This window comes from Ranitomeya imitator, chromosome 5 (genome assembly GCF_032444005.1).
Source record: "Ranitomeya imitator isolate aRanImi1 chromosome 5, aRanImi1.pri, whole genome shotgun sequence".
Taxonomy (NCBI): Eukaryota; Metazoa; Chordata; class Amphibia; order Anura; family Dendrobatidae; genus Ranitomeya; species Ranitomeya imitator.
This window is the reverse complement of record NC_091286.1, coordinates 291625868-291647912: the sequence shown is the minus strand read 5'-3', so window position 1 is coordinate 291647912 and position 22045 is coordinate 291625868. Positions and strand designations below refer to the sequence as shown.

The 22045-nt window shown below is 42.2% G+C and overlaps 1 protein-coding gene across 1 annotated transcript in view; it reads left to right on the top strand.

Annotated features, from left to right (window-relative positions):
- Positions 1-22045, top strand: part of FIG4 (FIG4 phosphoinositide 5-phosphatase) — a 683868-nt gene that overhangs the window by 224289 nt on the left and 437534 nt on the right. The window lies entirely within an intron of this gene.

Genomic DNA, 22045 nt, shown 5'->3' with positions numbered 1-22045 from the left:
CACATGCCAGTTTCTGGATACTGAGTTGCCCGTATGAGAATACTGGTAAAGGTGTTTGTCTACATAAAACCCTCATCTTTGCTCAGTTCTATACCTGGCTCATCCAGTTCACTTTTTTCTCCTGCTTTCCCTGGATCGCCTTATCATTTTGTCCTTTTAGGTCTGACATTCTCTCCTCTAGTGTATCTTTTTTTTCCTCTGATTTGACAGGGACGGTCCTCCCTCCACCATTCACTGGCAAGAAGTGACAAAGTATATCTGCCTCTTAATTTGGGAGTCAATTTTCTCTCATTCACTGTTCAGGGATGCTGTAATTTCCTGCCCATCAACATCTTGGAGCACAGAGTCTTTTGGTTGTCTCTTCTCTATGACAGGACAGACTTAGAAGTCTCCCAATCCACTTTCAAACTGATAGTGCCACAATAGTGGCATACTGTACATCAACCATTACTGCAGAATGCACAGCCAATTAGCCATATCAGAGGTCTCTGGATTCTCTCTTGGGTGGAACTCAAAGTCTTAGTGATATGAGAAGTCAACATAACTAGAACAGATTTTTGGGCAGCCGACTTCATCTCAGTCACAAGCAACTGTCTACAGGAAAAGTGGTCTCTTCACTTATGTTTTTGTCCAAATTTGCCAACAATGGTGCACATTGATGGCATCCAGGATAGATTGTAGGTTCCATCAATTTCTATCCAGGACCACCAAGCAACTAGTGATCGCCTCTGACACACTGGCGATCCTGTGGTTGCACTTTGTTCTTCCCTACATTTTTTGTCTTGTTCCACTGCTTTCCACACTTCTCAAAGAAATTAAGGCAGAAGGTATTCCAGTCAATCCCATTGCTGCCGATTAACCCAGAAGGTCCTGGTACGTAGAGGTGGTCAGTCTCGTTGCAAACTTACCCTTGCGTCTCTCAGATCGCCCAGACCTACTTTACTAGGGTCCCTTTTCCCACCCAAATGTCCAATTGCTAAGTTTAAGACCATGTCAGCTGTTGAGGTTGCCATCTACAAAGCCTCAAGCCTCTCTTACCAAGTAATCCAAATCATTATCAAAGCACAGAAGCCCTCCTCATCTCATATATACCATTGCTCCTGCTGGGCCTTTTTTCAATCAGGTGACCAGTTCCTTCTTTAATTCCCAAGGTGCTCTCCACCTTACACCTCATCAAGAAGATAGTTTTGCATTTCTTTTGCCCTTCTACTGCTCATCGCAGAGTGAAATCCCTTAACAAGTTGTGTATGGTCAGAGCCATAGGTCTGTACTAGAGATGGGCGAATCCGAACAGAAATGTTCGGCGTTCATATCGGACAGAACTTGTTCGGCCCTGAATCCCGAACACTGACTTTGTCCTGAAGTGTGGTGCAGTGTACTCGTTAGTACGTGGTGGCGCAGGAGAGAGATTTTTTTCTTTTCTTACCAGTTTGGGTAATCATATTTTCAGTGGGGTTCGGTTCTGGTGAAAATTCAGGTAACGTTCTGGTACCCTAACTGAAATTTCTAAAAAGTTTGGGTCTGGTACCAAAACCTAAACTTCCTCCGGTCCACCAATCCCTAGTCTCTACTTGTCTTCACAAATTTGTTTTAACATCTTCCGACCACCACCAATTTAAATTTTTCTGTTTTAATTTTTTCCTTCCATTTTCCAAAAGCCATAACTATTTTTTATTTTTCCATCAAGGTATCCATATGAGTGCATTTTCTTTGCGAGACGAATTGTAGTTTTGAAGTAGAGCATTCACTTTACCATATATTGTACTGAATGGTGGTGTTGGCTGTAGCAATGATAAAATGCAATTCCATTTTAGTTTTCACAGCATTTACTATACGTTAAAAGTGACAGAGTAACTTTATGTTGTAAGTTAAATCATTTTAGATTATCTAAATTTATTTATTATTATTATTATTATTTATTATTATAGCGCCAATTATTCCATGGCGCTTTACATGTGAGGAGGGGTATACATAATAAAACAAGTACAATAATCTTGAATAATACAAGTTACAACTGGTACAGGAGGAGAGAGGACCCTGCCCGCGAGGGCTCACAATCTACAAGGGATGGGTGAGGATACAGTAGGTGAGGGTAGAGCTGGTCATGCAGCGGTTTGGTAAATCGGTGGTTACTGCAGGTTGTAGGCTTGTCGGAAGAGGTGGGTCTTCAGGTTCTTTTTGAAGGTTTCGATGGTATTTAGTTTTTTTAATGTTTTTTTGTCTTAAAAAAACCTTTAGTTTTTATTGGTACTATTTTGGGTTAGTGTAGTGTTTTGACTTCTTTTTATTCTATTTATTTGAGGGGCTGAAAATACTGCAATGAAACTGACAATGTTTAAAGTTCAGACTTTAACTGAATATTAGTGATGAACAAGTGTACTCGTTGCTTGGGTTTTCCCGAGCACGGTCGGTTGATCTCCGAGTATTTGTTAGAGTTCAGAGATTACGTTTTCATCCCAGCAGCTGAATGATTTACAGCTATTAGCCAGCTTGATTACATGTGGGAATTCCCTAGCAACCAGGAAACCCCCACATGTACTCCGCCTGGCTGGTAGCTGTAAATCATTCAGCTGAGGTGATGAAAACTTAATCTCCGAACAATAACAAATAATCGGAGGTCACCCGAGCATGCTCGTGAAAACCCGAGCAACGAGTACACTCGCTCATCACTACTGAATATGTTTTTCATGTGACCAGAGAAAAGGTGGAATGATATAATTTTTTGTTTTACTTTTTTTTATTGGTAACCCTATGTACCGTATGTACTCGAGTATAAGCTGACCCGAGTATAAGCCGGCCCCCCTAATTTTGCCACAAAAAACTGGGAAAACTTAATGACTCGCGTATAAGCCTAGGGTGGAAAATGTAGCAGCTATCGGTAAATTTCAAAAATAAAAATAGATACCAATAAAAGTAAAATTAATTGAGATATCAGTAGGTTAAGTGTTTTTGAATATCCATATTGAATCAGGAGCCCCATATAATGCTCCATACAGTTCATGATGGGCCCCATAAGATGCTCCATATTAAAATATGCCCCATATAATGCTGCACAAAGGTTAATAATGGCCCCATAAGATGCTCCATAGACACATTTGCCCCATACAGTACTGCATAAAGGTTAATAAGGGCCCCATAAGATGCTCCATAGAGATAGTTGCCCTATATAATGCTGCACAAATGTTGATTATGGCCCCATAAGATGCTTCAGAGATATTTGCCCCCCATATAATGCTGCACAAATGTTGATTATTGCCCCATAAGATGCTCCATAGAGATATTTGCCCCATATAGTGCTGCACAAACGTTGATTATGGCCCCATAAGATTCTCCATATAGAAATTTGCCCCATATAATGCTGCACAAACGTTGATTATGGCCCCATAAGATGCTCCATATAGATATTTGCCCCCATATAATGCTGCACAAACGTTGATTATGGCCCCATAAGATACTCCATAAAGATATTTGCCCCGTATAGTGCTGCACAAACCTTGAATATGGCGCCATAAGATGCTCCATAGAGATATTTGCCTCATATGCTGTTGCTGCGATTAGAAAATAAAAATTACATACTCACCTCTTGTCGCTCATGCCCCCGGCACTTGCAATACTCACCGGTCCTCAGTCCGACACCGCTGTGTCTTCCGCGTCCTCTGCACTAACATTCAAGCAGAGGGCGCAGACTAACCACGTCATCGAGCCCTCTGACCTGAGCATCACTGCAGAGGACGCGGAAGACGGAGCGGCCCCCGGAACGAGGAAAGGTGAATATCGCGCAGTGCTCCCCCTCCTTATTATACTCAGCTGCTCCCAGTGCGGTCTCTGCATCTCCGGTCTCAAGGTGCTGACAGCTTCTTCCAGCGTTGAGCGGTCACCGTTATTGCTCATTACAGTAATGAATATGCTGCTCCACCCCTATGGGAGTGGAGTCGGGTCCATATTCATTACTGTAATGAGCGGTACCATGTGACCGCTCAACGCTGGAAGAAGCTGTCAGCGCCCAGAGACCGGAGATGCATTGACCTCGCCAGGAGGAGGTGAGTATGTCACAGCTGCCGCTCCCCCTCCCCCGCCGACCTTCCCCTGGGACAATGACTCGAGTATAAGTCGAGAGGGGCACTTTCAGCATAAAAAAATGGGCTGAAAATCTCGGCTTATACTCGACTATATATGGTAACTTAAACCTATGATTGCTGGACTGCTGTATGATAGTAGAAGTTCAAAGATGGTGAACATTTAAGGTAGGCCACAGCTGCCATGACAACTGGCATGGGCGGACGGTGTGGGCCGGGGCAAGAGGCTGATAGGAAACCTAAGGCCGGCGTCACACCTTACGTATAAAAATACGGTCCATTTTTTACGGCCGAGATACGCAGAAAAGTTCCTGCACAGTGCCACAGTGCCCAGTGGCATTGGCATATGGGGTAATAAGGAGTTAATGTCACCTTGCTATTGTAAGGTGACATTAAGCCTGGTTAATAATGAAGTGTCAGTAAGTGAAACAATGAAACACACAGGCTTTTAATATCTTTATTGTATGCTCAATGCAAAGCGAAGACCTCGTTCTTCTGAAAAAGAAAACTAAATAAAAAACAACAGTATCCCATACCTGTCCAATATACAGTCTAGTCCCACTATGTAAATCCATCTGAAGGGGTTAAATACATTTGCAACCAGGAGCGCTGCTAATGTGGCTGCTCCTGGCTGTAAAAGACTGGGGAATAAATGGAATGCAGGGAACGGAAGCTTCGGTGACTAGCGGTGCCGTCACCGAAGCTCCGCCTCCTGGCGGCATGAACTCATTTTAACTGTAGCGTGGGAAAGTTTCTGAATATTTTCTTACGGTACAGTTCATATGAGTTCATGCCGCCATGGGGCGGAGCTTCGGTACTGCACCGCTAGTCACCGAAGCTCTCTTCACTGCATTTCATTCATTTCCCAGTCGTTTACAGCCGGGAGCGGTCGCATTAGCAGTGTTCCCGATTGTAAATGTATTTAACCCCTTCAGATGGATTACTGTGTGGGACTTGACTGTACAGTAGACAGGTATGGGATGTTGTTGTTTTTTTATTTTGCATTTTTTTCAGAAGAACAAGGGCTTTGCTTTGGATTGAGCGTACAATAAAGATGGTAAAACTTGTGTGTTTCTTTCTTTCATTAAAAGACTTTATTCTTAATGTGTGTGTGTATTTTTAACCCTTTCCTACTATTGAATTAATAATGGATAGGTGTCTTATTCACACCTCTCCATTGTTAGCCAGGCTTAATGTCACCTTACAATAGCGAGGTGACATTAACCCTTTATTACCCCATATGCCAATGCCACAGGGCAGTGGGAAGAGAGAGGCTAAGTGCCAGAATAGGCTCATCTTACAGATGCGCCTTTTCTGGGGTGGCTGGGGGCAGATGTTTTTAGCTGGGGGAGGCCAATAACCACGGTCCCTCTCTAGGCTACTAATAACTGCCCTCAGTCACTTGTTTTCCCACTTTGGCGGAGAAAATTGCGTGGGAGCTAACGCCAGTTTTTCAGTTAATTAACCCTTTAATTTAACACCTAACACCCAAAATTTACACACAAACACTTCTAACATTATTAGTGACTAGTGAGGAATATGTAAAAATATAACGGATATGAAATGGTTTACTGTATGTAAACCATGTCTCATATCCTGTCGGGTTCGGTAAGGACTTAGCAAAAGCCGACAACTGAATTGAATGCTATCTAGCCCTGTGTTAAATAAATATATATATATATATATATATATATATATATATTACACACATATATATATATATATATATATACATATATATATACCCATACTATCTATACTTATCTATACTATCCTATACTTATCTATTCTATTTTTAACCTGTCAGTGTTATTTTACTGTACACTGCACTGAATTACCGGCTTTTCTATAGGACGCTGGTGCGTATTTCTTGCAAGTCACATTGATGGTCCGTGCGGTGTGCGAGTTTTTCTCGCACCCTTAGACTTTCATTGTCGTATTCTTGGAGGAATACACTGACAATCGCAGCCTGATGCAATTTTCTCAGCCCGTAAAATACGGCGGAGAAATATATGGCTGATGGGAGCTGCCCCATAGAGAAACATTGGTCCGAGTGCAATGCGTTGTTTTTGCGCCTCTCACTCGTCCGTATTTCTCTCTAGTGTGACGCCGGCCTACCCCCTCTGTTAACCACTTGTTTTTTTGGAATTTATTGTAATCGTGGCATTTAAGGAGTTAAACTGTATCAATCAGTGCTAGCTATAGTTAGAAATAGGTGAAAGCTGTGTAACACTGTCAACACCAGACTTATATACATAAGGACCCGAAATGTATTATACACTGCTCAAAAAAATAAAGGAACACTAAAATACCACATCCTAGATATCACTGAATGAAATATTTTAGTTCTAAATCTTTATTCATTACATAGTGGAATGTGTTGAGAACAATAAAACATAAAAATGATCAATGTAATTCAAAATGAATATCCCATGGATGTCTGGATTTGGAATGATACTCAAAATGAAACTGGAAAATCAAATTACAGGCTGATCCAATTTCAGTGGAAATGCCTCAAGACAAGGAAATGATGTTCAGTTGTGTGTGTGTGTTGCCTCCATGTGCCTGTATGACCTCCCTACAATGCCTGGGCATGCTGCTGATGAGGCGGCAGATGGTCTCCTGAGGGATCTCCTCCCAAACCTGGCCTAAAGCATCCGCCAACTCCTGGACAGTCTGTGGTGCAATGCGACGTTGTTGGATGGTGCGCGACATGATGTCCCAGATGTGTTCAATCGGATTCAGGTCTGAGGAATGGGCGGGCCAGTCCATAGCTTCAATGCCTTCATCTTGCAGGAACTGCTGACGCAATTCAGCCACATAATGTCTGGCATTGTCCTGCATTAGGAGGGACCCATGGCCAACTGCACGAAGCATTTGGTTTTACAAGGGGTCTGAGGATCTCGTCTCGGTACCTAATGGCAGTCAGGCTACCTCTGGCAAGCACATGAAGGACTGTGCGGCCCTCCAAAGAAATGCCACCCCACATCATTACTGACCCATTGCCAAACCAGTCATGCTGAAGGATGTTGCAGGCAGCAGATCGCTCTCCCCGGCGTCTCCAGACTCTGTCACGTCTGTCACATGTGCTCAGTGTGAACCTGCTTTCATCTTTGAAGAGCAAAGGGCACCAGTGGCGAATTTGCCAATCCTGGTGTTCTGTGGCAAATGCCAATCGTCCTGCATGGTGTTGGGCTATGAGCACAACCCCCATCTGTGCACTTCAGGTACTCAGACCATCCTCATGGAGTCTGTTTCTAACCGTTTGTGCAGACACATGCACATTTGTGGCCTGCTGGAGGTCATTTTGCAGGTCTCTATCAGTGCTCCTCCTGTTCCTCCTTGCACAAAGGCTGAGGTAGCGGTGCTGCTTCTGGGTTGTTGCCCTCCTACAGCCCCCTCCACATCTCCTGGTGTACCGGCCTGTCTCCTGGTAGCGCCTGCAGCCTCTGGATGCTACGCTGACAGACACAGCAAATCTTCTTGCCACAGCTCGCATTGATGTGCCATCCTGGATGAGCTGCACTACCTGAGCCACTTGTGTGGGTTATAGAGTTCGTCTCCTGCTACCAAGAGTATGAAAGAACAACCAACATTCAAAAGTGACCAAAACATCAGCCAGAAAGCATTGGTGCTGAGATGTGGTCTGTGGTCCCCACCTGCAGAACCACTCCTTTATTGAGTGTGTCTTGATAATTGCCAATAATTTCCATCTGTTGTCTATTCCATTTGCACAACAGCATGTGAAATTGATTGTCAAACAGTGTTACTTCCTAAGTGGACAGTTTGATTTCACAGAAATTTGATTTACTTGGAGTTATATTCTGTTGCTTAAGTGTTCCTTTTATTTTTTTGAGCAGTGTATTTGCACTTCACTTGTTTTGGAAGGGGTTAAAATGTTTTGGGTATTATCTTCTAGTTGTTTATTGGTATCCTCAGTCATAGAAACAGAAATTCATGTGAATTAAAGAAAATTTGCTCATAGTAAAAATATGTCCAGTTCATTCTGAAATACCAATATATAAATGTAAGTGAGGAAGACGCAATACACTGAAAAAGTGGTTTATTTATAGAGTCGGCTGCAAGACTCTGGATCACCCGGCTATGACATGTGACTTGTTAAGTGGTTTATTTTGTGTAACTCTTCAGTTATAGTGTGGATGAAATGTGCTCTTTCATAGACTGCCAATACCAGGATTCCAGCATTAATGCATTTCTGGAATAATTGAAATTTGTGAATCCCTATTAAGCCCATTCCTGCTCTATTAGACAGCTTTTGCTCAGAAATTTGTTTGTTTTTGTCTTGAAAGCTCAGGAACTTTTACAAACATGTGCTTGCATTATGATCCATGCTGCGATGGAGCTTAAAGTCACGTTTGGCCATGAAGCAGTCTGTATTCTTTATTCTGATGTTCATAAGCTAGTTCAGTGATGGGAAATGAGCTTTGCAATGCTGACCTACTGTACAATGTGCAATAACTAGCTTTGGTCCTGTATTTTATGATTTTTATTTTCTTTCTCTATTACAGAAAACTGAGTCCTTTTTGTGCAATAGATATTCAGTGTCTGTGGTTTGATACAAATGTTGCTAGAATCCAAAAATGAGACTGACACTTTGTAAAATATAACAGGGGAATTGTGTTACGTCATCACATTGTCATGGAAATTGGTGTCCACTGAATCTACAGATAAACCTTTTAGAGTGTGGGTATTTTTCCATCTTTTATTCTTCTGACCTGCACCTTTTCAATCTTGGTTGTATAATTTGTAGCAGCTTTGGAGGTATTGTTTTCTGACCGTTACCCAGGCTTAAAGGGAATCTATCAGCTAATTAAAGCTGCCCGAACTAAAGGTACAATGTATTCAAGACCGTTTCATGCTGTCAAAACATTTATGGTTTACTCTGAAATAGTGCAGAGTCCTAGAAAAAGTCATAGTTGGAAATGCAGCTGGGGACAAGGTGACAAGTCCCAGAAGCAGTGGCGTAACTACAAAGTTATGGGCCCCGGTGCGAACTTTCAAATGGGGCCCCCCCCCACCAAAACATTTTCTACCCAAATCCACATCCTGCCCATGCTCCTGCCCTATCCGTCTCTGCATTCTGCCCCATCCGTCTCTGCATTCTGCCCCATCCATCTCCACATTCTGCCCCATCCATCTCCACATTGTGCCCCATCCATCTCCACATTCTGCCCGTCTCCATATCTCACCAGAACAGCAGGAACCGGAAATCTGCTGCTGGTTGATACCAGAGAACACGAGCTGCACACAACCAGGACTGAGCTGCTGAGAGCTGAAGGACCTGTGGTGACGTCATCGTCATGTGATCAGGAGGCGGAGCTGATAAATGGTGAAAGACCTATGTGATAGTGATGACGTCACCACAGGATCTTCAGCTCTTCCTTTCAGATCAGGCGTCGGCTGCTGATCTGATGTGTGCGCCTGGCAGGTCAGGTGGAGGGCAGGTCTGTCTGTTGCCGTGCGGGACGAATCACCTGCACGGCAACAGTTTTTAACTTTTTGCTGGTGTCGGCGTGCATCTGACCTGCTGGGGCCCCTGACTACCCCGGGCCCGGTCGCAATGGCGACTGCTGCGACCGTGGTAGTTACGCCCCTGCCCAGAAGCCTTCCCATGCTCAGCTAGACTGCTCTGTCTCCCCCTATGTGTGTCAGTCTAGAGGAGCAGATGGAGACCTTCTTCTTGACTAGCAACCTCGGCCTCTCTCTTAACTATGTTTTCCTCTGAAACACTGCATTGTTTCAGTGTAACACAGGTTTAGAATCCAGGAGTCGGTGTCTGATACATGGTGCCCCGTGGTTCCAGCAGAATTGTACAACTTTCAGGTTCCTTGTTAAAATTCCCTTTTCTAACGTTTGACTCTCTTGGTTCCCCGTGTTTGTTTTCACACTAAATTTAATGCGGTGTCTAATGTATGACAGTATGGGAGCTGTACGCTTGCAAAATGAAAGAATTGCCGCTAAATCATAGCTGTTTTATTGAGCATCCCGAGGGACAGCTCATAAAGTTGTATAGCAATATCTGGAGATTGCTTTAATATGAAATAAAATACGCTGAGATGATTTATTAGATTCAACCCCACAAATGCGGATACCTCCTCACCTACTCATTTGTAATTTTGCATTATCTCGAAATTAGTCGTCTTAATTTCATGCACAACTTCTACTATTGTCATAGCAACTGTCTATGCGGGGATCTTCTCCAGGGACCGAGATTCTTTGAAATGTTCAGTCATTTACATTTTAGCGTTAGACTTCCCAGCGGCAAAAATAAATATAGGAAAGTGCTAATAAGGCACTATATTGCCACTATTCTGTAGGAAAACTGCACATATTGTAATGGGTATAGTTATGTATCTGAAAATGCTTAGTTTTACAGCTTCTGTTTCAGAAATTTGTGTTTTGGAGGTAATGTATGGTTTAGTTAAGAATATGTTCATGTTGGCATCATGATATTATTCCTAAGGGGACCAGGTAGATTCTGTAGACCAATAGTGGTTGTTGTATTGAAGGGTTATGAAGGTCAAATCTGTACATAATTTTATTTTTTCAATTCTTTTTTTTATATGGGCAGTCATCTTACCTGAGCTGTTACAGTGGGTACAGAAAGTATTCAGACCCCTTTAAATTTTTCACTCTTTGTTTCATTGCAGCCATTTGGTAAATTCAAAAAAGTTAATTTTGTTCTCAATAACCCCTTTCTGACCTCGGACGGGATAGTACATCCGAGGTCAGATCTCCTGCTTTGATGTGGGGTCCGGCGGTGAGCCCGCATCAAAGCCGGGACATGTCAGCTGTTTTGTACAGCTGACATGTGCCCGCAATAGCGACGGGTGGAATCGCGATCCACCCGCTGCTATTAGCTAGTTAAATACCGCTGTCAAACGCTGACAGCGACACTTAACTACCGCTTCCGGCCATTGGGCCGGAAATGAGTGCATCGCCGACCCCTGTCACATGATCGGGGGTCAGTGATGCATCGGCATGACAACCTGAGGTCTCCTTGAGACCTCTATGGTTGTTGATGCCGGCTTGCTGTGAGCGCCACCCTGTGGTCTGATGATTGCTCCTATGTAGTTGAGCCGATCAAGTTCTGCCAGCTTCTAGTCTCCCATGGAGGCTATTGAAGCAAGGTAAAAGTAAAATAAAAATGTTTAAAAGAATATGAAAAAAAAAAAAAATATGAAAGTTTAAATCACTCCCCTTTCGCCCCATTCAAAATAAAACAATAAAAAAATCAAATATACACATATTTGGTATCGCCACGTTCAGAATCGCCCGATCTATCAATAAAAAAAGTACTAACCTGATCGCTAAACGGCGTAACAAGAAAAAAATCGAAACGCCAAAATTAAATTTATTTGGTTGCCGCGACATTGCATTAAAATGCAATAACGGGCGATCAAAAGAACGTATCTGCACCAAAATGGTATCATTAACCCCTTAATCCCATATGACGTACTATCCCGTCCAGGTGACCTGGGACTTAATTCCCATGGACGGGATAGTACGTCATATGCGATCGGCCGCGCTCACGGGGGGAGCGCGGCCGATCGCGGCCGGGTGTCAGCTGCCTATCGCAGCTGACATTCGGCACTATGTGCCAGGAGCGGTCACGGACCGCTCCCGGCACATTAACCCCCGGCACACCGCGATCAAAGATGATCGCGGTGTGCCGGCGGTGCAGGGAAGCATCGCGCAGGGAGGGGGCTCCCTGCGGGCTTCCCTGAGACGATCGGTACACGGTGATGTGCTCACCGTGTACCGAGCGTCTTCTCCCTGCAGTCCCCGGATCCAAAATGGCCGCCGGGCTGCATCCGGGTCCTGCAGGGAGCACTTCCGGGTCAGGATCAGGCTGCAGCTGCAGCTCTAATCCTGCCCGGCTGTATGTAAGATCACCGATCTAACAGAGTGCTGTGCACACTGTCAGATCGGTGATCTGTGATGTCCCCCCCTGGGACAAAGTGAAAAAGTAAAAAAAAAAATTTCCACACTTGTAAAAAAAAAAATAAAAAAAAAATTCCTAAATAAAGCAGAAAAAAAAAAATATTATTCCCATAAATACATTTCTTTACATAAAAAAAAAACAAAAAAACAATAAAAGTACACATATTTAGTATCGCCGCGTCCGTAACGACCCGACCTATAAAACTGGCCCACTAGTTAACCCCTTCAGTGAACACCGTAAGAAAAAAAAAAAAAAAAACGAGCCAAAAAACAACGCTTTATTATCATAACGCTGAACAAAGAGTGGAATAACACGCGATCAAAAAGACGGATATAAATAACCATGTTACCTCTGAAAACGTCATCTTGTCCCGCAAAAAATGAGCCGCCATATAGCATCATAACCAAAAAAATAAAAAAGTTATAGTCCTCTGAATAAAGCGATGCCAAAATAATTATTTTTTCTATAAAATAGCTTTTATCGTATAAAAGCGCCAAAACATAAAAAAAATGATATAAATGAGGTGTCGCTGTAATCGTACTGACCCGAAGAATAAAACTGCTTCATCAATTTTACCAAACGCGGAACGGTATAAACGCCTCCCCCAAAAGAAATTCATGAATAGCTGGTTTTTGGTCATTCTGCCTCACAAAAAAATCGGAATAAAAAGCGATCAAAAACTGTCACGTGTCCGAAAATGTAACCGATAAAAACGTCAACTCGTCCCGCAAAAAACAAGACCTCACATGACTCTGTGGACCAAAATATGGAAAAATTATAGGTCTCAAAATGTGGAGACGCAAAAACTTTTTTGCTATAAAAAGCGTCTTTTAGTGTGTGACGGCTGCCAATCATAAAAATCCGCTAAAAAACTCGCTATAAAAGTAAATCAAACCCCCCTTCATCACCCCCTTAGTTAGGCTAGGTTCACATTGCGTTAATGGGTTAACGCTAACGGACAGCGTTGCACGGCGAAAATGTCACAATTAACGCCGTGCAACGGGTCCGTTAGCACAACCATTGACAGCAATGTGATTTTCAGGTGTAGCGCATCGCTAGAGCGTGCCATTTTCGGCTCGCGCTAGCAAGGTGCCATTCTTTTGTGGCGCGCCTCAGACGCTGCTTGCAGCGTCCGCGGCGCGCCCGAGGTCCGATCCCCGATCTTCCAGAGCGGGGACGTTAACGCGACCACTAAACACGACACCTAAAAAGACATTGTGTTAGCGCAATCCGCTAGTGCTAAACGGATTTCCCTAACGCAATGTGAACCTAGCCTTAGGGAAAAATAATAAAATTAAAAAAAATGTATTTATTTCCATTTTCCGGTTAGGGTTAGGGTTAGGGCTAGGGCTAGGGTTGGGGCTAGGGTTAGGGTTTGGATTACATTTACGGTTGGGATTAGGGTTGGGATTAGAATTAGGGGTGTGTCTGGGTTAGGTGTGTGGTTAGGGTTACAGTTGGGATTAGGGTTAGTGGTGCGTTTGGATTAGGGTTTCATTTATAATTGGGGGGTTTCCACTGTTTAGACACATCAGGGGCTCTCCAAACGCGACATGGCGTCCGATCTCAATTCCAGCCAATTCTGCATTGAAAAAGTAAAACAGTGCTCCTTCACTTCCGAGCTCTCCCGTGCGCCCAAACAGGGGTTTACCCCAACATATGGGGTATCAGCGTACTCGAGACAAATTGGACAACAACTTTTTGGGTCCAAGTTCTCTTGTTATCCTTGGGAAAATAAAAATTTGGGGGGCTAAAAATCATTTTTGTGGGAAAAAAAAGGATTTTTATTTTCACGGCTCTGCGTTGTAAACTGTAGTGAAACACTTGGGGGTTCAAAGTTTTCACAACACATCTAGATAAGTTCCATGGGAGGTCTAGTTTCCAATATGGGGTCACTTGTGGGTGGTTTCTACTGTTTGGGTACATCAGGGGCTCTGCAAATGCAACGTGACGCCTGCAGACCAATCCATCTAAGTCTGCATTCCAAATGGCGCTCCTTCCCTTCCGAGCTCTGCCATGAGCCCAAACAGTGGTTCCCCCCCACATATGGGGTATCAGCGTACTCAGGACAAATTGAACAACAACTTTTGGGGTCCAATTTATTCTGTTACCCTTGTAAAAATACAAAGCTGGGGGCTAAAAAATCATTTTTGTGAAAAAAAAAAGAATTTTTATTTTCACGGGTCTGCGTTATAAACTGTAGTGAAACACTTAGGGGTTCAAAGTTCTCACAACACATCTAGATAAGTTCCATGGGAGGTCTAGTTTCTAATATGGGGTCACTTGTGGGGGGTTTGTACTGTTTGGGTACATCAGGGGCTCTGCAAATGCAACGTGACTCCTGCAGACCAATCCATCTAAGTCTGCATTCCAAATGGCGCTCCTTCCCTTCCGAGCTCTGCCATGCGCCCAAACAGTGGTTCCCCCCCACATATGGGGTATCAGCGTACTCAGGACAAATTGGACAACAACTTTTGGGGTCCAATTTATTATGTTACCCTTGTGAAAATACAAAACTGGGGGCTAAAAAATTTTTGCGAAAAAAAATAAATTTATTTTAACGGCTCTGCGTTATAAACTGTAGTGAAACACTTGGGGGTTCAAAGCTCTCAAAACACATCTAGATAAGTTCCTTAGAGGGTCTAGTTTCCAAAATGGTGTCACTTGTGGGGGTTTTTAATGTTTAGGCACATCAGGGGCTCTCCAAACCAACATGGCGTCCCATCTTAATTCCAGTCAATTTTGCATTGAAAAGTCAAATGGCGCTCCTTCCCTTCCGAGCTCTGCTATGCACCCAAAAAGTGGTTTACCCCCACATATGGGGTATCGTCGCACTCAGGACAAATTGCACAACAACTTTTGTGGTCTAATTTCTTCTCTTACCCTTGGGAAAATAAAAAATTGGGGGCGAAAAGATCATTTTTGTGAAAAAATAAGATTTTTTATTTTTACGGCTCTGCATTATAAACTTCTGTTAAGCACTTGTTGGGTCAAAGTGCTCACCACACATCTAGATAAGTTCCTTAAGGGGTCTACTTTCCAAAATGGTGTCACTTGTGGGGATTTCAATGTTTAGGCACATCAGGGGCTCTCCAAACGCAACATGGCATCCCATCTCAATTCCAGTCAATTTTGCATTGAAAAGTAAAATGGCGCTCCTTCCCTTCCGAGCTCTGCCATACGCCCAAACAATGGTTTACACCCATATACGGGGTATCAGCGTACTCAGGACAAATTGGCCAACAATTTTTGAGGTTCAATTTCTTCTCTTACTCTTGGGAAAATAAAAAATTGGGGGCGAAAAGATCATTTTTGTGAAAAAATATGATTTTTTATTTTTACGGCTCTGCATTATAAACTTCTGTGAAGCAATTGGTGGGTCAAAGTGGTCACCACACATCTAGATAAGTTCCTTAGGGTGTCTACTTTCCAAAATGGTGTCACTTGTGGGGGGTTTCAATGTTTAGGCACATCAGTGGCTCTCCAAACGCAACATGGTGTCCCATCTCAATTCCTGTCAATTTTGCATTTAAAAGTCAAATGGCGCTCCTTCCCTTCCGAGCTCTGCCATGCGCCCAAACAGTGGTTTACCCCCACATATGGGGTATCAGCGTACTCAGTACAGATTGTACAACAATGTTTGGCATCCATTTTATCCTGTTACCCTTGGTAAAATAAAACAAATTGGAGCTGAAATAAATTTTGTGTGAAAAAAAGTTAAATATTCATTTTTATTTAAACATTCCAAAAATTCCTGTGAAACCCCTGAAGGGTTAATAAACTTCTTGAATGTGGTTTTGAGCACCTTGAGGGGTGCAGTTTTTAGAATGGTGTCACACTTGGGTATTTTCTATCATATAGACCCCTCAAAATGACATCAAATGAGATGTGGTCCCTAAAAAAAAATGGTGTTGTAAAAATGAGAAATTGCTGGTGAACTTTGAACCCTTATAACTCCCTAACAAAAAAAAATTTTGGTTCCAAAATTGTGCTGATGTAAAGGAGACATGTGGGAAATGTTACTTATTAAGTATTTTGCGTGACATATCTCTGTGATTTAAGGGCATAAAAATTTAAAGTTGGAAAATTGCGAAATTTTCAAAATTTTCGCCAAATTTCCGTTTTTTTCACAAATAAACGCAAGTTATATCGAATAAATGTTACTACTAAAATGAAGTACAATATGTCACGAGAAAACAATGTCAGAATCGCCAAGATCCGTTGAAGCGTTCCAGAGTTATAACCTCATAAAGGGACAGTGGTCAGAATTGTAAAAATTGGCCCGGTCATTAACGTGCAAACCACCCTCGGGGCTTAAGGGGTTAAAAATGTTAGCTCGGCACACAAAAAATAACCCCTCACCCAACCCCAGATCACGAAAAATGGAGACGCTACGGGTATCGGAAAATGGCGTTTTTTTTTTTTTTTTGTTTTTTTTTAAAGCGAAGTTTGGAATTTTTTTCACCACCTAGATAAAAAGGAACCTAAACATCTTTGGTGTCTGTCTATGAACTCGTAATGACCTGGAGAATCAAAAGGCAGGTTAGTTTTAGCATTTAGTGAACCTAGCAAAAAAAACAAACAAAAAACAAGTGTGGAATTGCACTTTTTTTGTGCAATTTCACCGCACTTGGAATTTTTTTCCTGTTTTCTAGTACACAATATGGTAAAACCAATGATGTCGTTCATAAGTACAACTCGTCCCACAAAAAATAAGCCCTCACATGGCCATATTGACGGAAAAATAAAAAAAAGTTATGGTTCTGGGAAGGAGGGGAGCGAAAAACGAACACGGAAAAACTGAAAATCCCAAGGTCATGAAGTGGTTACTGTACATTTTGCACCCCATCGTGACTGAAAAAAAAAACAGAAATGTACAAAGTTTTGCAAATTTTTTTTTTTCTCCAAACTGTATTTATTAAACATTTTCAATTAAACATTTTCAACATTAGCATATCAACATGCAAACATAGGTACACGGAATTACCTCTCCCTTTCCGGTAATACAGAAGCCCACTATTAAAGACGATAACTATTTTAGCGATCCAGTTTGCAAGTTAAAGGCAAAGTGCCTCTCAATCAAGGTAAACATAAGGCTAAAGACATAGAATTCAACATGGAAATACAGTACGAGTGGACTACCACTCTGTAACTAGATAACCCCAAATGGTGAGAGAGGGGAAGTAATAGCTAAAGAAAAGATGAAGAACAAAAAAGAGGGGGGAGGGGTCAACAAACAGACTAGGGAAAATCAAGGAGAGGGGGGGCGGGGGGGGGGGGAACACACGACTCCGCATTACGCCCAGTGTGTTATTTAGGAGACAAGTCCGCTTACAAGGGTGCTCGGTCCGCTACCGTCCGTTCCAGGAACCATGTAGTTGTGCAGAAGCATTGTTTGAGCCTCTGTTGTATATGCGTTGGAAGGATGGGTATAAGTGGCTGCCATAGTTCAAAAAAATTTTGGGTTTTTAGTTCTTTCTGAAGGGAAGCCTCCACCCAATCCATCCTAAATAGGAAAGAAAGTTTGTCCAGGAAGATCCTCAATGTGGGCACACTAGGTGCCAGCCAGGTTTGTAAAATCGTTTTCCGGGCCGAGGCCGAAATCATGTACAAGAATTTTCTACCAGAAGTGGAGATCACAGCCCCTTCATTAGTAATGTATCCAAAAAGAGCCCAGGCTGGGGTGAGAGCCACTCTATATGGTGTATGCGTATGAGTAAATACAAGTATGCGTTGCCAAAATTGTTGGATTTGTGAGCAAGCCCACAAACAATGGAACATGTCTGCCTCGGCCTCTCCACACCTGGAACAGATCGGACTCGGTATATTACCCATAAGAAAGTTGCGCCTTGGCGAGATATAGGATTTATGCATAATCTTCAACGCCATTTCCCAGTAAGATGTAAACGGTGTAAAGGGTTTTGCAAATTTAATAAAAACGAAAAACTGAAATAACACATGGTCATAAGTATTCAGATCCTATTTCTCAGACACTCATATTTAAGTCCCATGCTGTCCATTTCCTTGTGAGCCTCCTTCTCCTGTGAACATGAAAGCTTGGCATAGAGAGAGTTTTGTTGGGAGTTCACACCTCTTTTTCTATACCTCTAGAATAACTAGTGTGTTTTTTTTTCTCCAGGCATTGCAAAGTTAGGAATTTTTGTAATATTCTTCTTTACCTTATTTTGTTTTCTTCTATCACAAACATTATGCTGTAGTGATGTTTTGATAACCAGATGATGCTATTTTACAATCCTCTTTCAACTGCTGCTCCTCAAGATCAGTACACCATATTCAAACAGTCTATGTTCAGTGCTTTCCCTGTCTAAGCATCTTTGCTGCCCATCCCCTTATACAGTTAGGGGTATTCCTGTACTCTTAATTGAATATAATGTGCACAATTTGCTGAACAGCAGTTGAAAGAAGCTTCAAATGGAGCATAAACTGGGCACTGAAGCAGCACTGCTGCATAGTGTTTGGGAGAGAAGGAAGCACAATAATGTAATGATGTATATTACAAAATTAATAATTTTCTAATGCTTGGAATTTAATTTATAAAGAGTTAGTTACTATTTAAAGATTTTAACCAATTTATCTTGTCAGTGCATATTTGCTCAAAAACTGACCAGCATTCCTTTCTATAAGGTCGCTGATGGTTGTCAGGTGAGTGACCACCCTCTTCTAATAGAAAAGCCGCTTTCTCATGTGATGTTTTTATTATTTTAGGAGACTGACGGATAGGTCTGGACACATTCTCCACAAATATCATCCATTTTATGGACAGAAATACTGTGTAGTTTATGAGGAAAGTTGCTTTGACAAGATAAAGTAGCCACTCGTATTATTCAAAATCCGCATTGCCAAAATTGGTCCTCCCCTGCTGACTTTTATAGATGGCAGTACAGGGTTGTGAATACAGTTGTGAAGTTGTTAATGAATACCTATTACCAATCTGGGACTGCCCTTTTATTTAATAAAACAGTGGACATCCCTAGATTGGTGATTATTTTCTGAAAACAATTCAGTAGAAAAAAGTCTTAGAAGTAGCTCTAATGTACCCCCAAAGAGCCCTACTGCCTAGCAAAATTGTTTGTATCCCGGCATGCGGTGCCACAACACAATCCCACAACCCTTCACGGCCGCTCTTGCTGTGAATGAGCAAGATCTCTCTCTTTCCACTAATCCAGGGTGCCATGTACTCTGTTACTGAATAGTAACTGATCCAATGAAATTATCTTTCAGTAATTACTTAATAAAGTACGCAACAGACCAAGCTAATTAAGCTTGGTCTGTTGCGTACTTTATTAAGTAATTACTGAAAGATAAGAGTAAGAACTTGTTAAATCTTGCTCTTTCGCTATGAAAATGGCCTTGGTGAGTTGTTAGATCCCGTTGAGCATGCCTGGATCCCACAACCCAGAAAATTTGGCCAACTTTGCTAGAAAGCCATGCCCTTTTGGGCGGCATTAGGGTTACAATATGCAAAAATCACCAGTTTGGAAGAGCTCAGTGTGATTACAATCCATAGGTCCACTATTTAAACTTTTCCAGGAAAAACTATCTTATAAGTCTTGCAAATGAACAAGGGAGATACCTCACTGAGGAAAGAAAAATGAATAAAATAATTTTTAGAGATCTGAGATTATTTTTTAAACTTGGTATACATAACAGATACTCCTAGTTGAGACTTTGGTATCTGATGTGTGAACTTTGAGGAGGTCCGAGTGCCAAACTATTTAGATTGCTTTTTTGTTTTCCTTTTTATTTTCCTTTATTTTTCTCTTGTAGCTCTTTGAATAATCTGTTGAAAAATGTTTGAGCCCTCAATGGGCAATCTGAGAAATCTGTTTCTTATATTCCTGTGAGACATAATCTATGGGTTCATTTGCATCAATGGTCAATGTGCATTCATTAGATGTCAACATTAGTAAAATGTTAATGTTTTTGGCAGTAAAAGCAAATATTAAAAAATAGAACCATTAAAAAAACGTGAGCAGCTGCAATTGCCTTCCATAGTCTGGCCATCTGTTTATTCTGCACCTGATCTCTGTGTTGCGGCTCATAAGTAATTGCTATATGGCGTCATTATACTGATAATATAATGTGTGTTGTTGTAGTTGAACAATACGGTTTTTAAGGGACTGAGTATAATCATGGCTCAGGTTTCCTCCACTTGTTATCTGCTCATGTCATGTTGTCAATCTGTGATACATCCTCACAAATGGATATAAAATGTATTCAAGACAGATGCTTCTCAGTTGGCTACAGGTTCTACGCTAGGGATGGGCTGCACCTCAATGGGAGAGAAAATGGCTAGAAGGTTGGAGGAGTGTTTAAACTAGGGACTGGGTGGAGGGTATTCATTTTATAGGAGGGGAAGATAGTGCAGATAGAGACCTGGGCACTAATAAGGAAGTTGGGGGTGGCGGTGGCATGGGGGGTGGGGTTAGAACAATGAATAATTTAAGAAAGAATAGAGGTGCAGAGAGATACAGTACATAAAGTGCATGTATACTAATGCCAGAAGCCTCACCAACAAAATGGACGAATTAGAATTAATGTTGTTGGAGCATAATATGACATGGTGGGAATATCTGAAACATGGCTGGATGAGAGCCATGACTGGGCTGTTAACGTGCAGGGCTATAGTTTGTTCAGTAATGACCGAACGGATAAGCGAGTGGGATGTGCATGTCTGTATGTTAAATCATCCTTTTTTTTTTTAATTTAAATAGATTTTTATTAACAATATAAAAAAAAAAGGAGAACAACAGAATGCCATTTACATTGCATTATATCAGATACACATTTTCTTACTTTAATAAACCCCAACATTACCCCAACTACCCCCCTCCCCCATAAGACAGCTCAGTCTCAATCTCCACCCCACCGAGGCATTATCTGCCTCTTGTAATTTATCCTCTTCCAGGTCTTAGGAAACACGACGCCTATACTCCTCAATCCAAATCAAGCCAAGGAGACCATATTTTATTAAAGAGTTCTATTTTCCCCCTTTTACTGTACACCCCCTTTTCCAATTTTAGACCATGTTGAACATATTGGAGAAATTCCCTTCTCACAGGTGGTTCCGCGTTTATCCAGTTTCGTGCTATTACTTTCCTGGCCATGTAGAGTAGCCTAGCAATTGCAATCTTCCAAGTATTGTCAACTCCAATTTCTTCCACATATCCCAGCACACATACTATCGGGTCTCTAACAACTCTGCACTTATACGCTGCTTCAACTCGGCTCAAAACCACCACCCAAAAGGCAGCCAGTCTCGGACACGTCCACATCATGTGATATATTCCTGCCTTCTCACTCGCACACCTCGGACACCCAGAATTGGCACGCAATCCCGCTTTGTATAACACTTCCGGAGATTTATATACCCTATGCAAAATGTATAGCTGCGAGAGCCTATATGGTTCACTCAAGGATAGTCGCGGAACCCACTCCATCACCGATTCCCAGGTTTCATTTTCCATCGGCCCCACTTCTCTCTCCCACTTAGCTCTCGCCTTTATAGGGAAATCTAGCAGAAATGTGTGCATAAGGTCCTTATACAGAGTGGAAATAACTCCCCTTGTAGTACCCTCACCACACACATACTCCAACACTATATCATCTTGAACCCTGATATCAGCCTTCTTATTCTGAGCTCTAAAGGCATGTCTCATCTGCGCATACTGATATTCCCCTGTGGATCGCAAACCAAATTCTTCCTGCAATTGGGAAAAGGACTTCAGCTCCTGCTGCTGGATTATCTGGTGAACAAAGCAAATTCCCTTATTCTGCCATTCCATCAATCCTCCCAGGGCCTCAAAATCCTTTAAGTTGTGGTTAGACCATATCGGTGTGAATTTAGTCAACCCTGTAACCCCACGAATCTGCCTTAATCTATTCCATAATTTACGAATCAGGAACAGGGTTGGGTATATTTTCCCCAGCGCGCCCAATGAGCCATCCTCCAAACACCTGGCCATCGGTCGTCGGTCCGTCA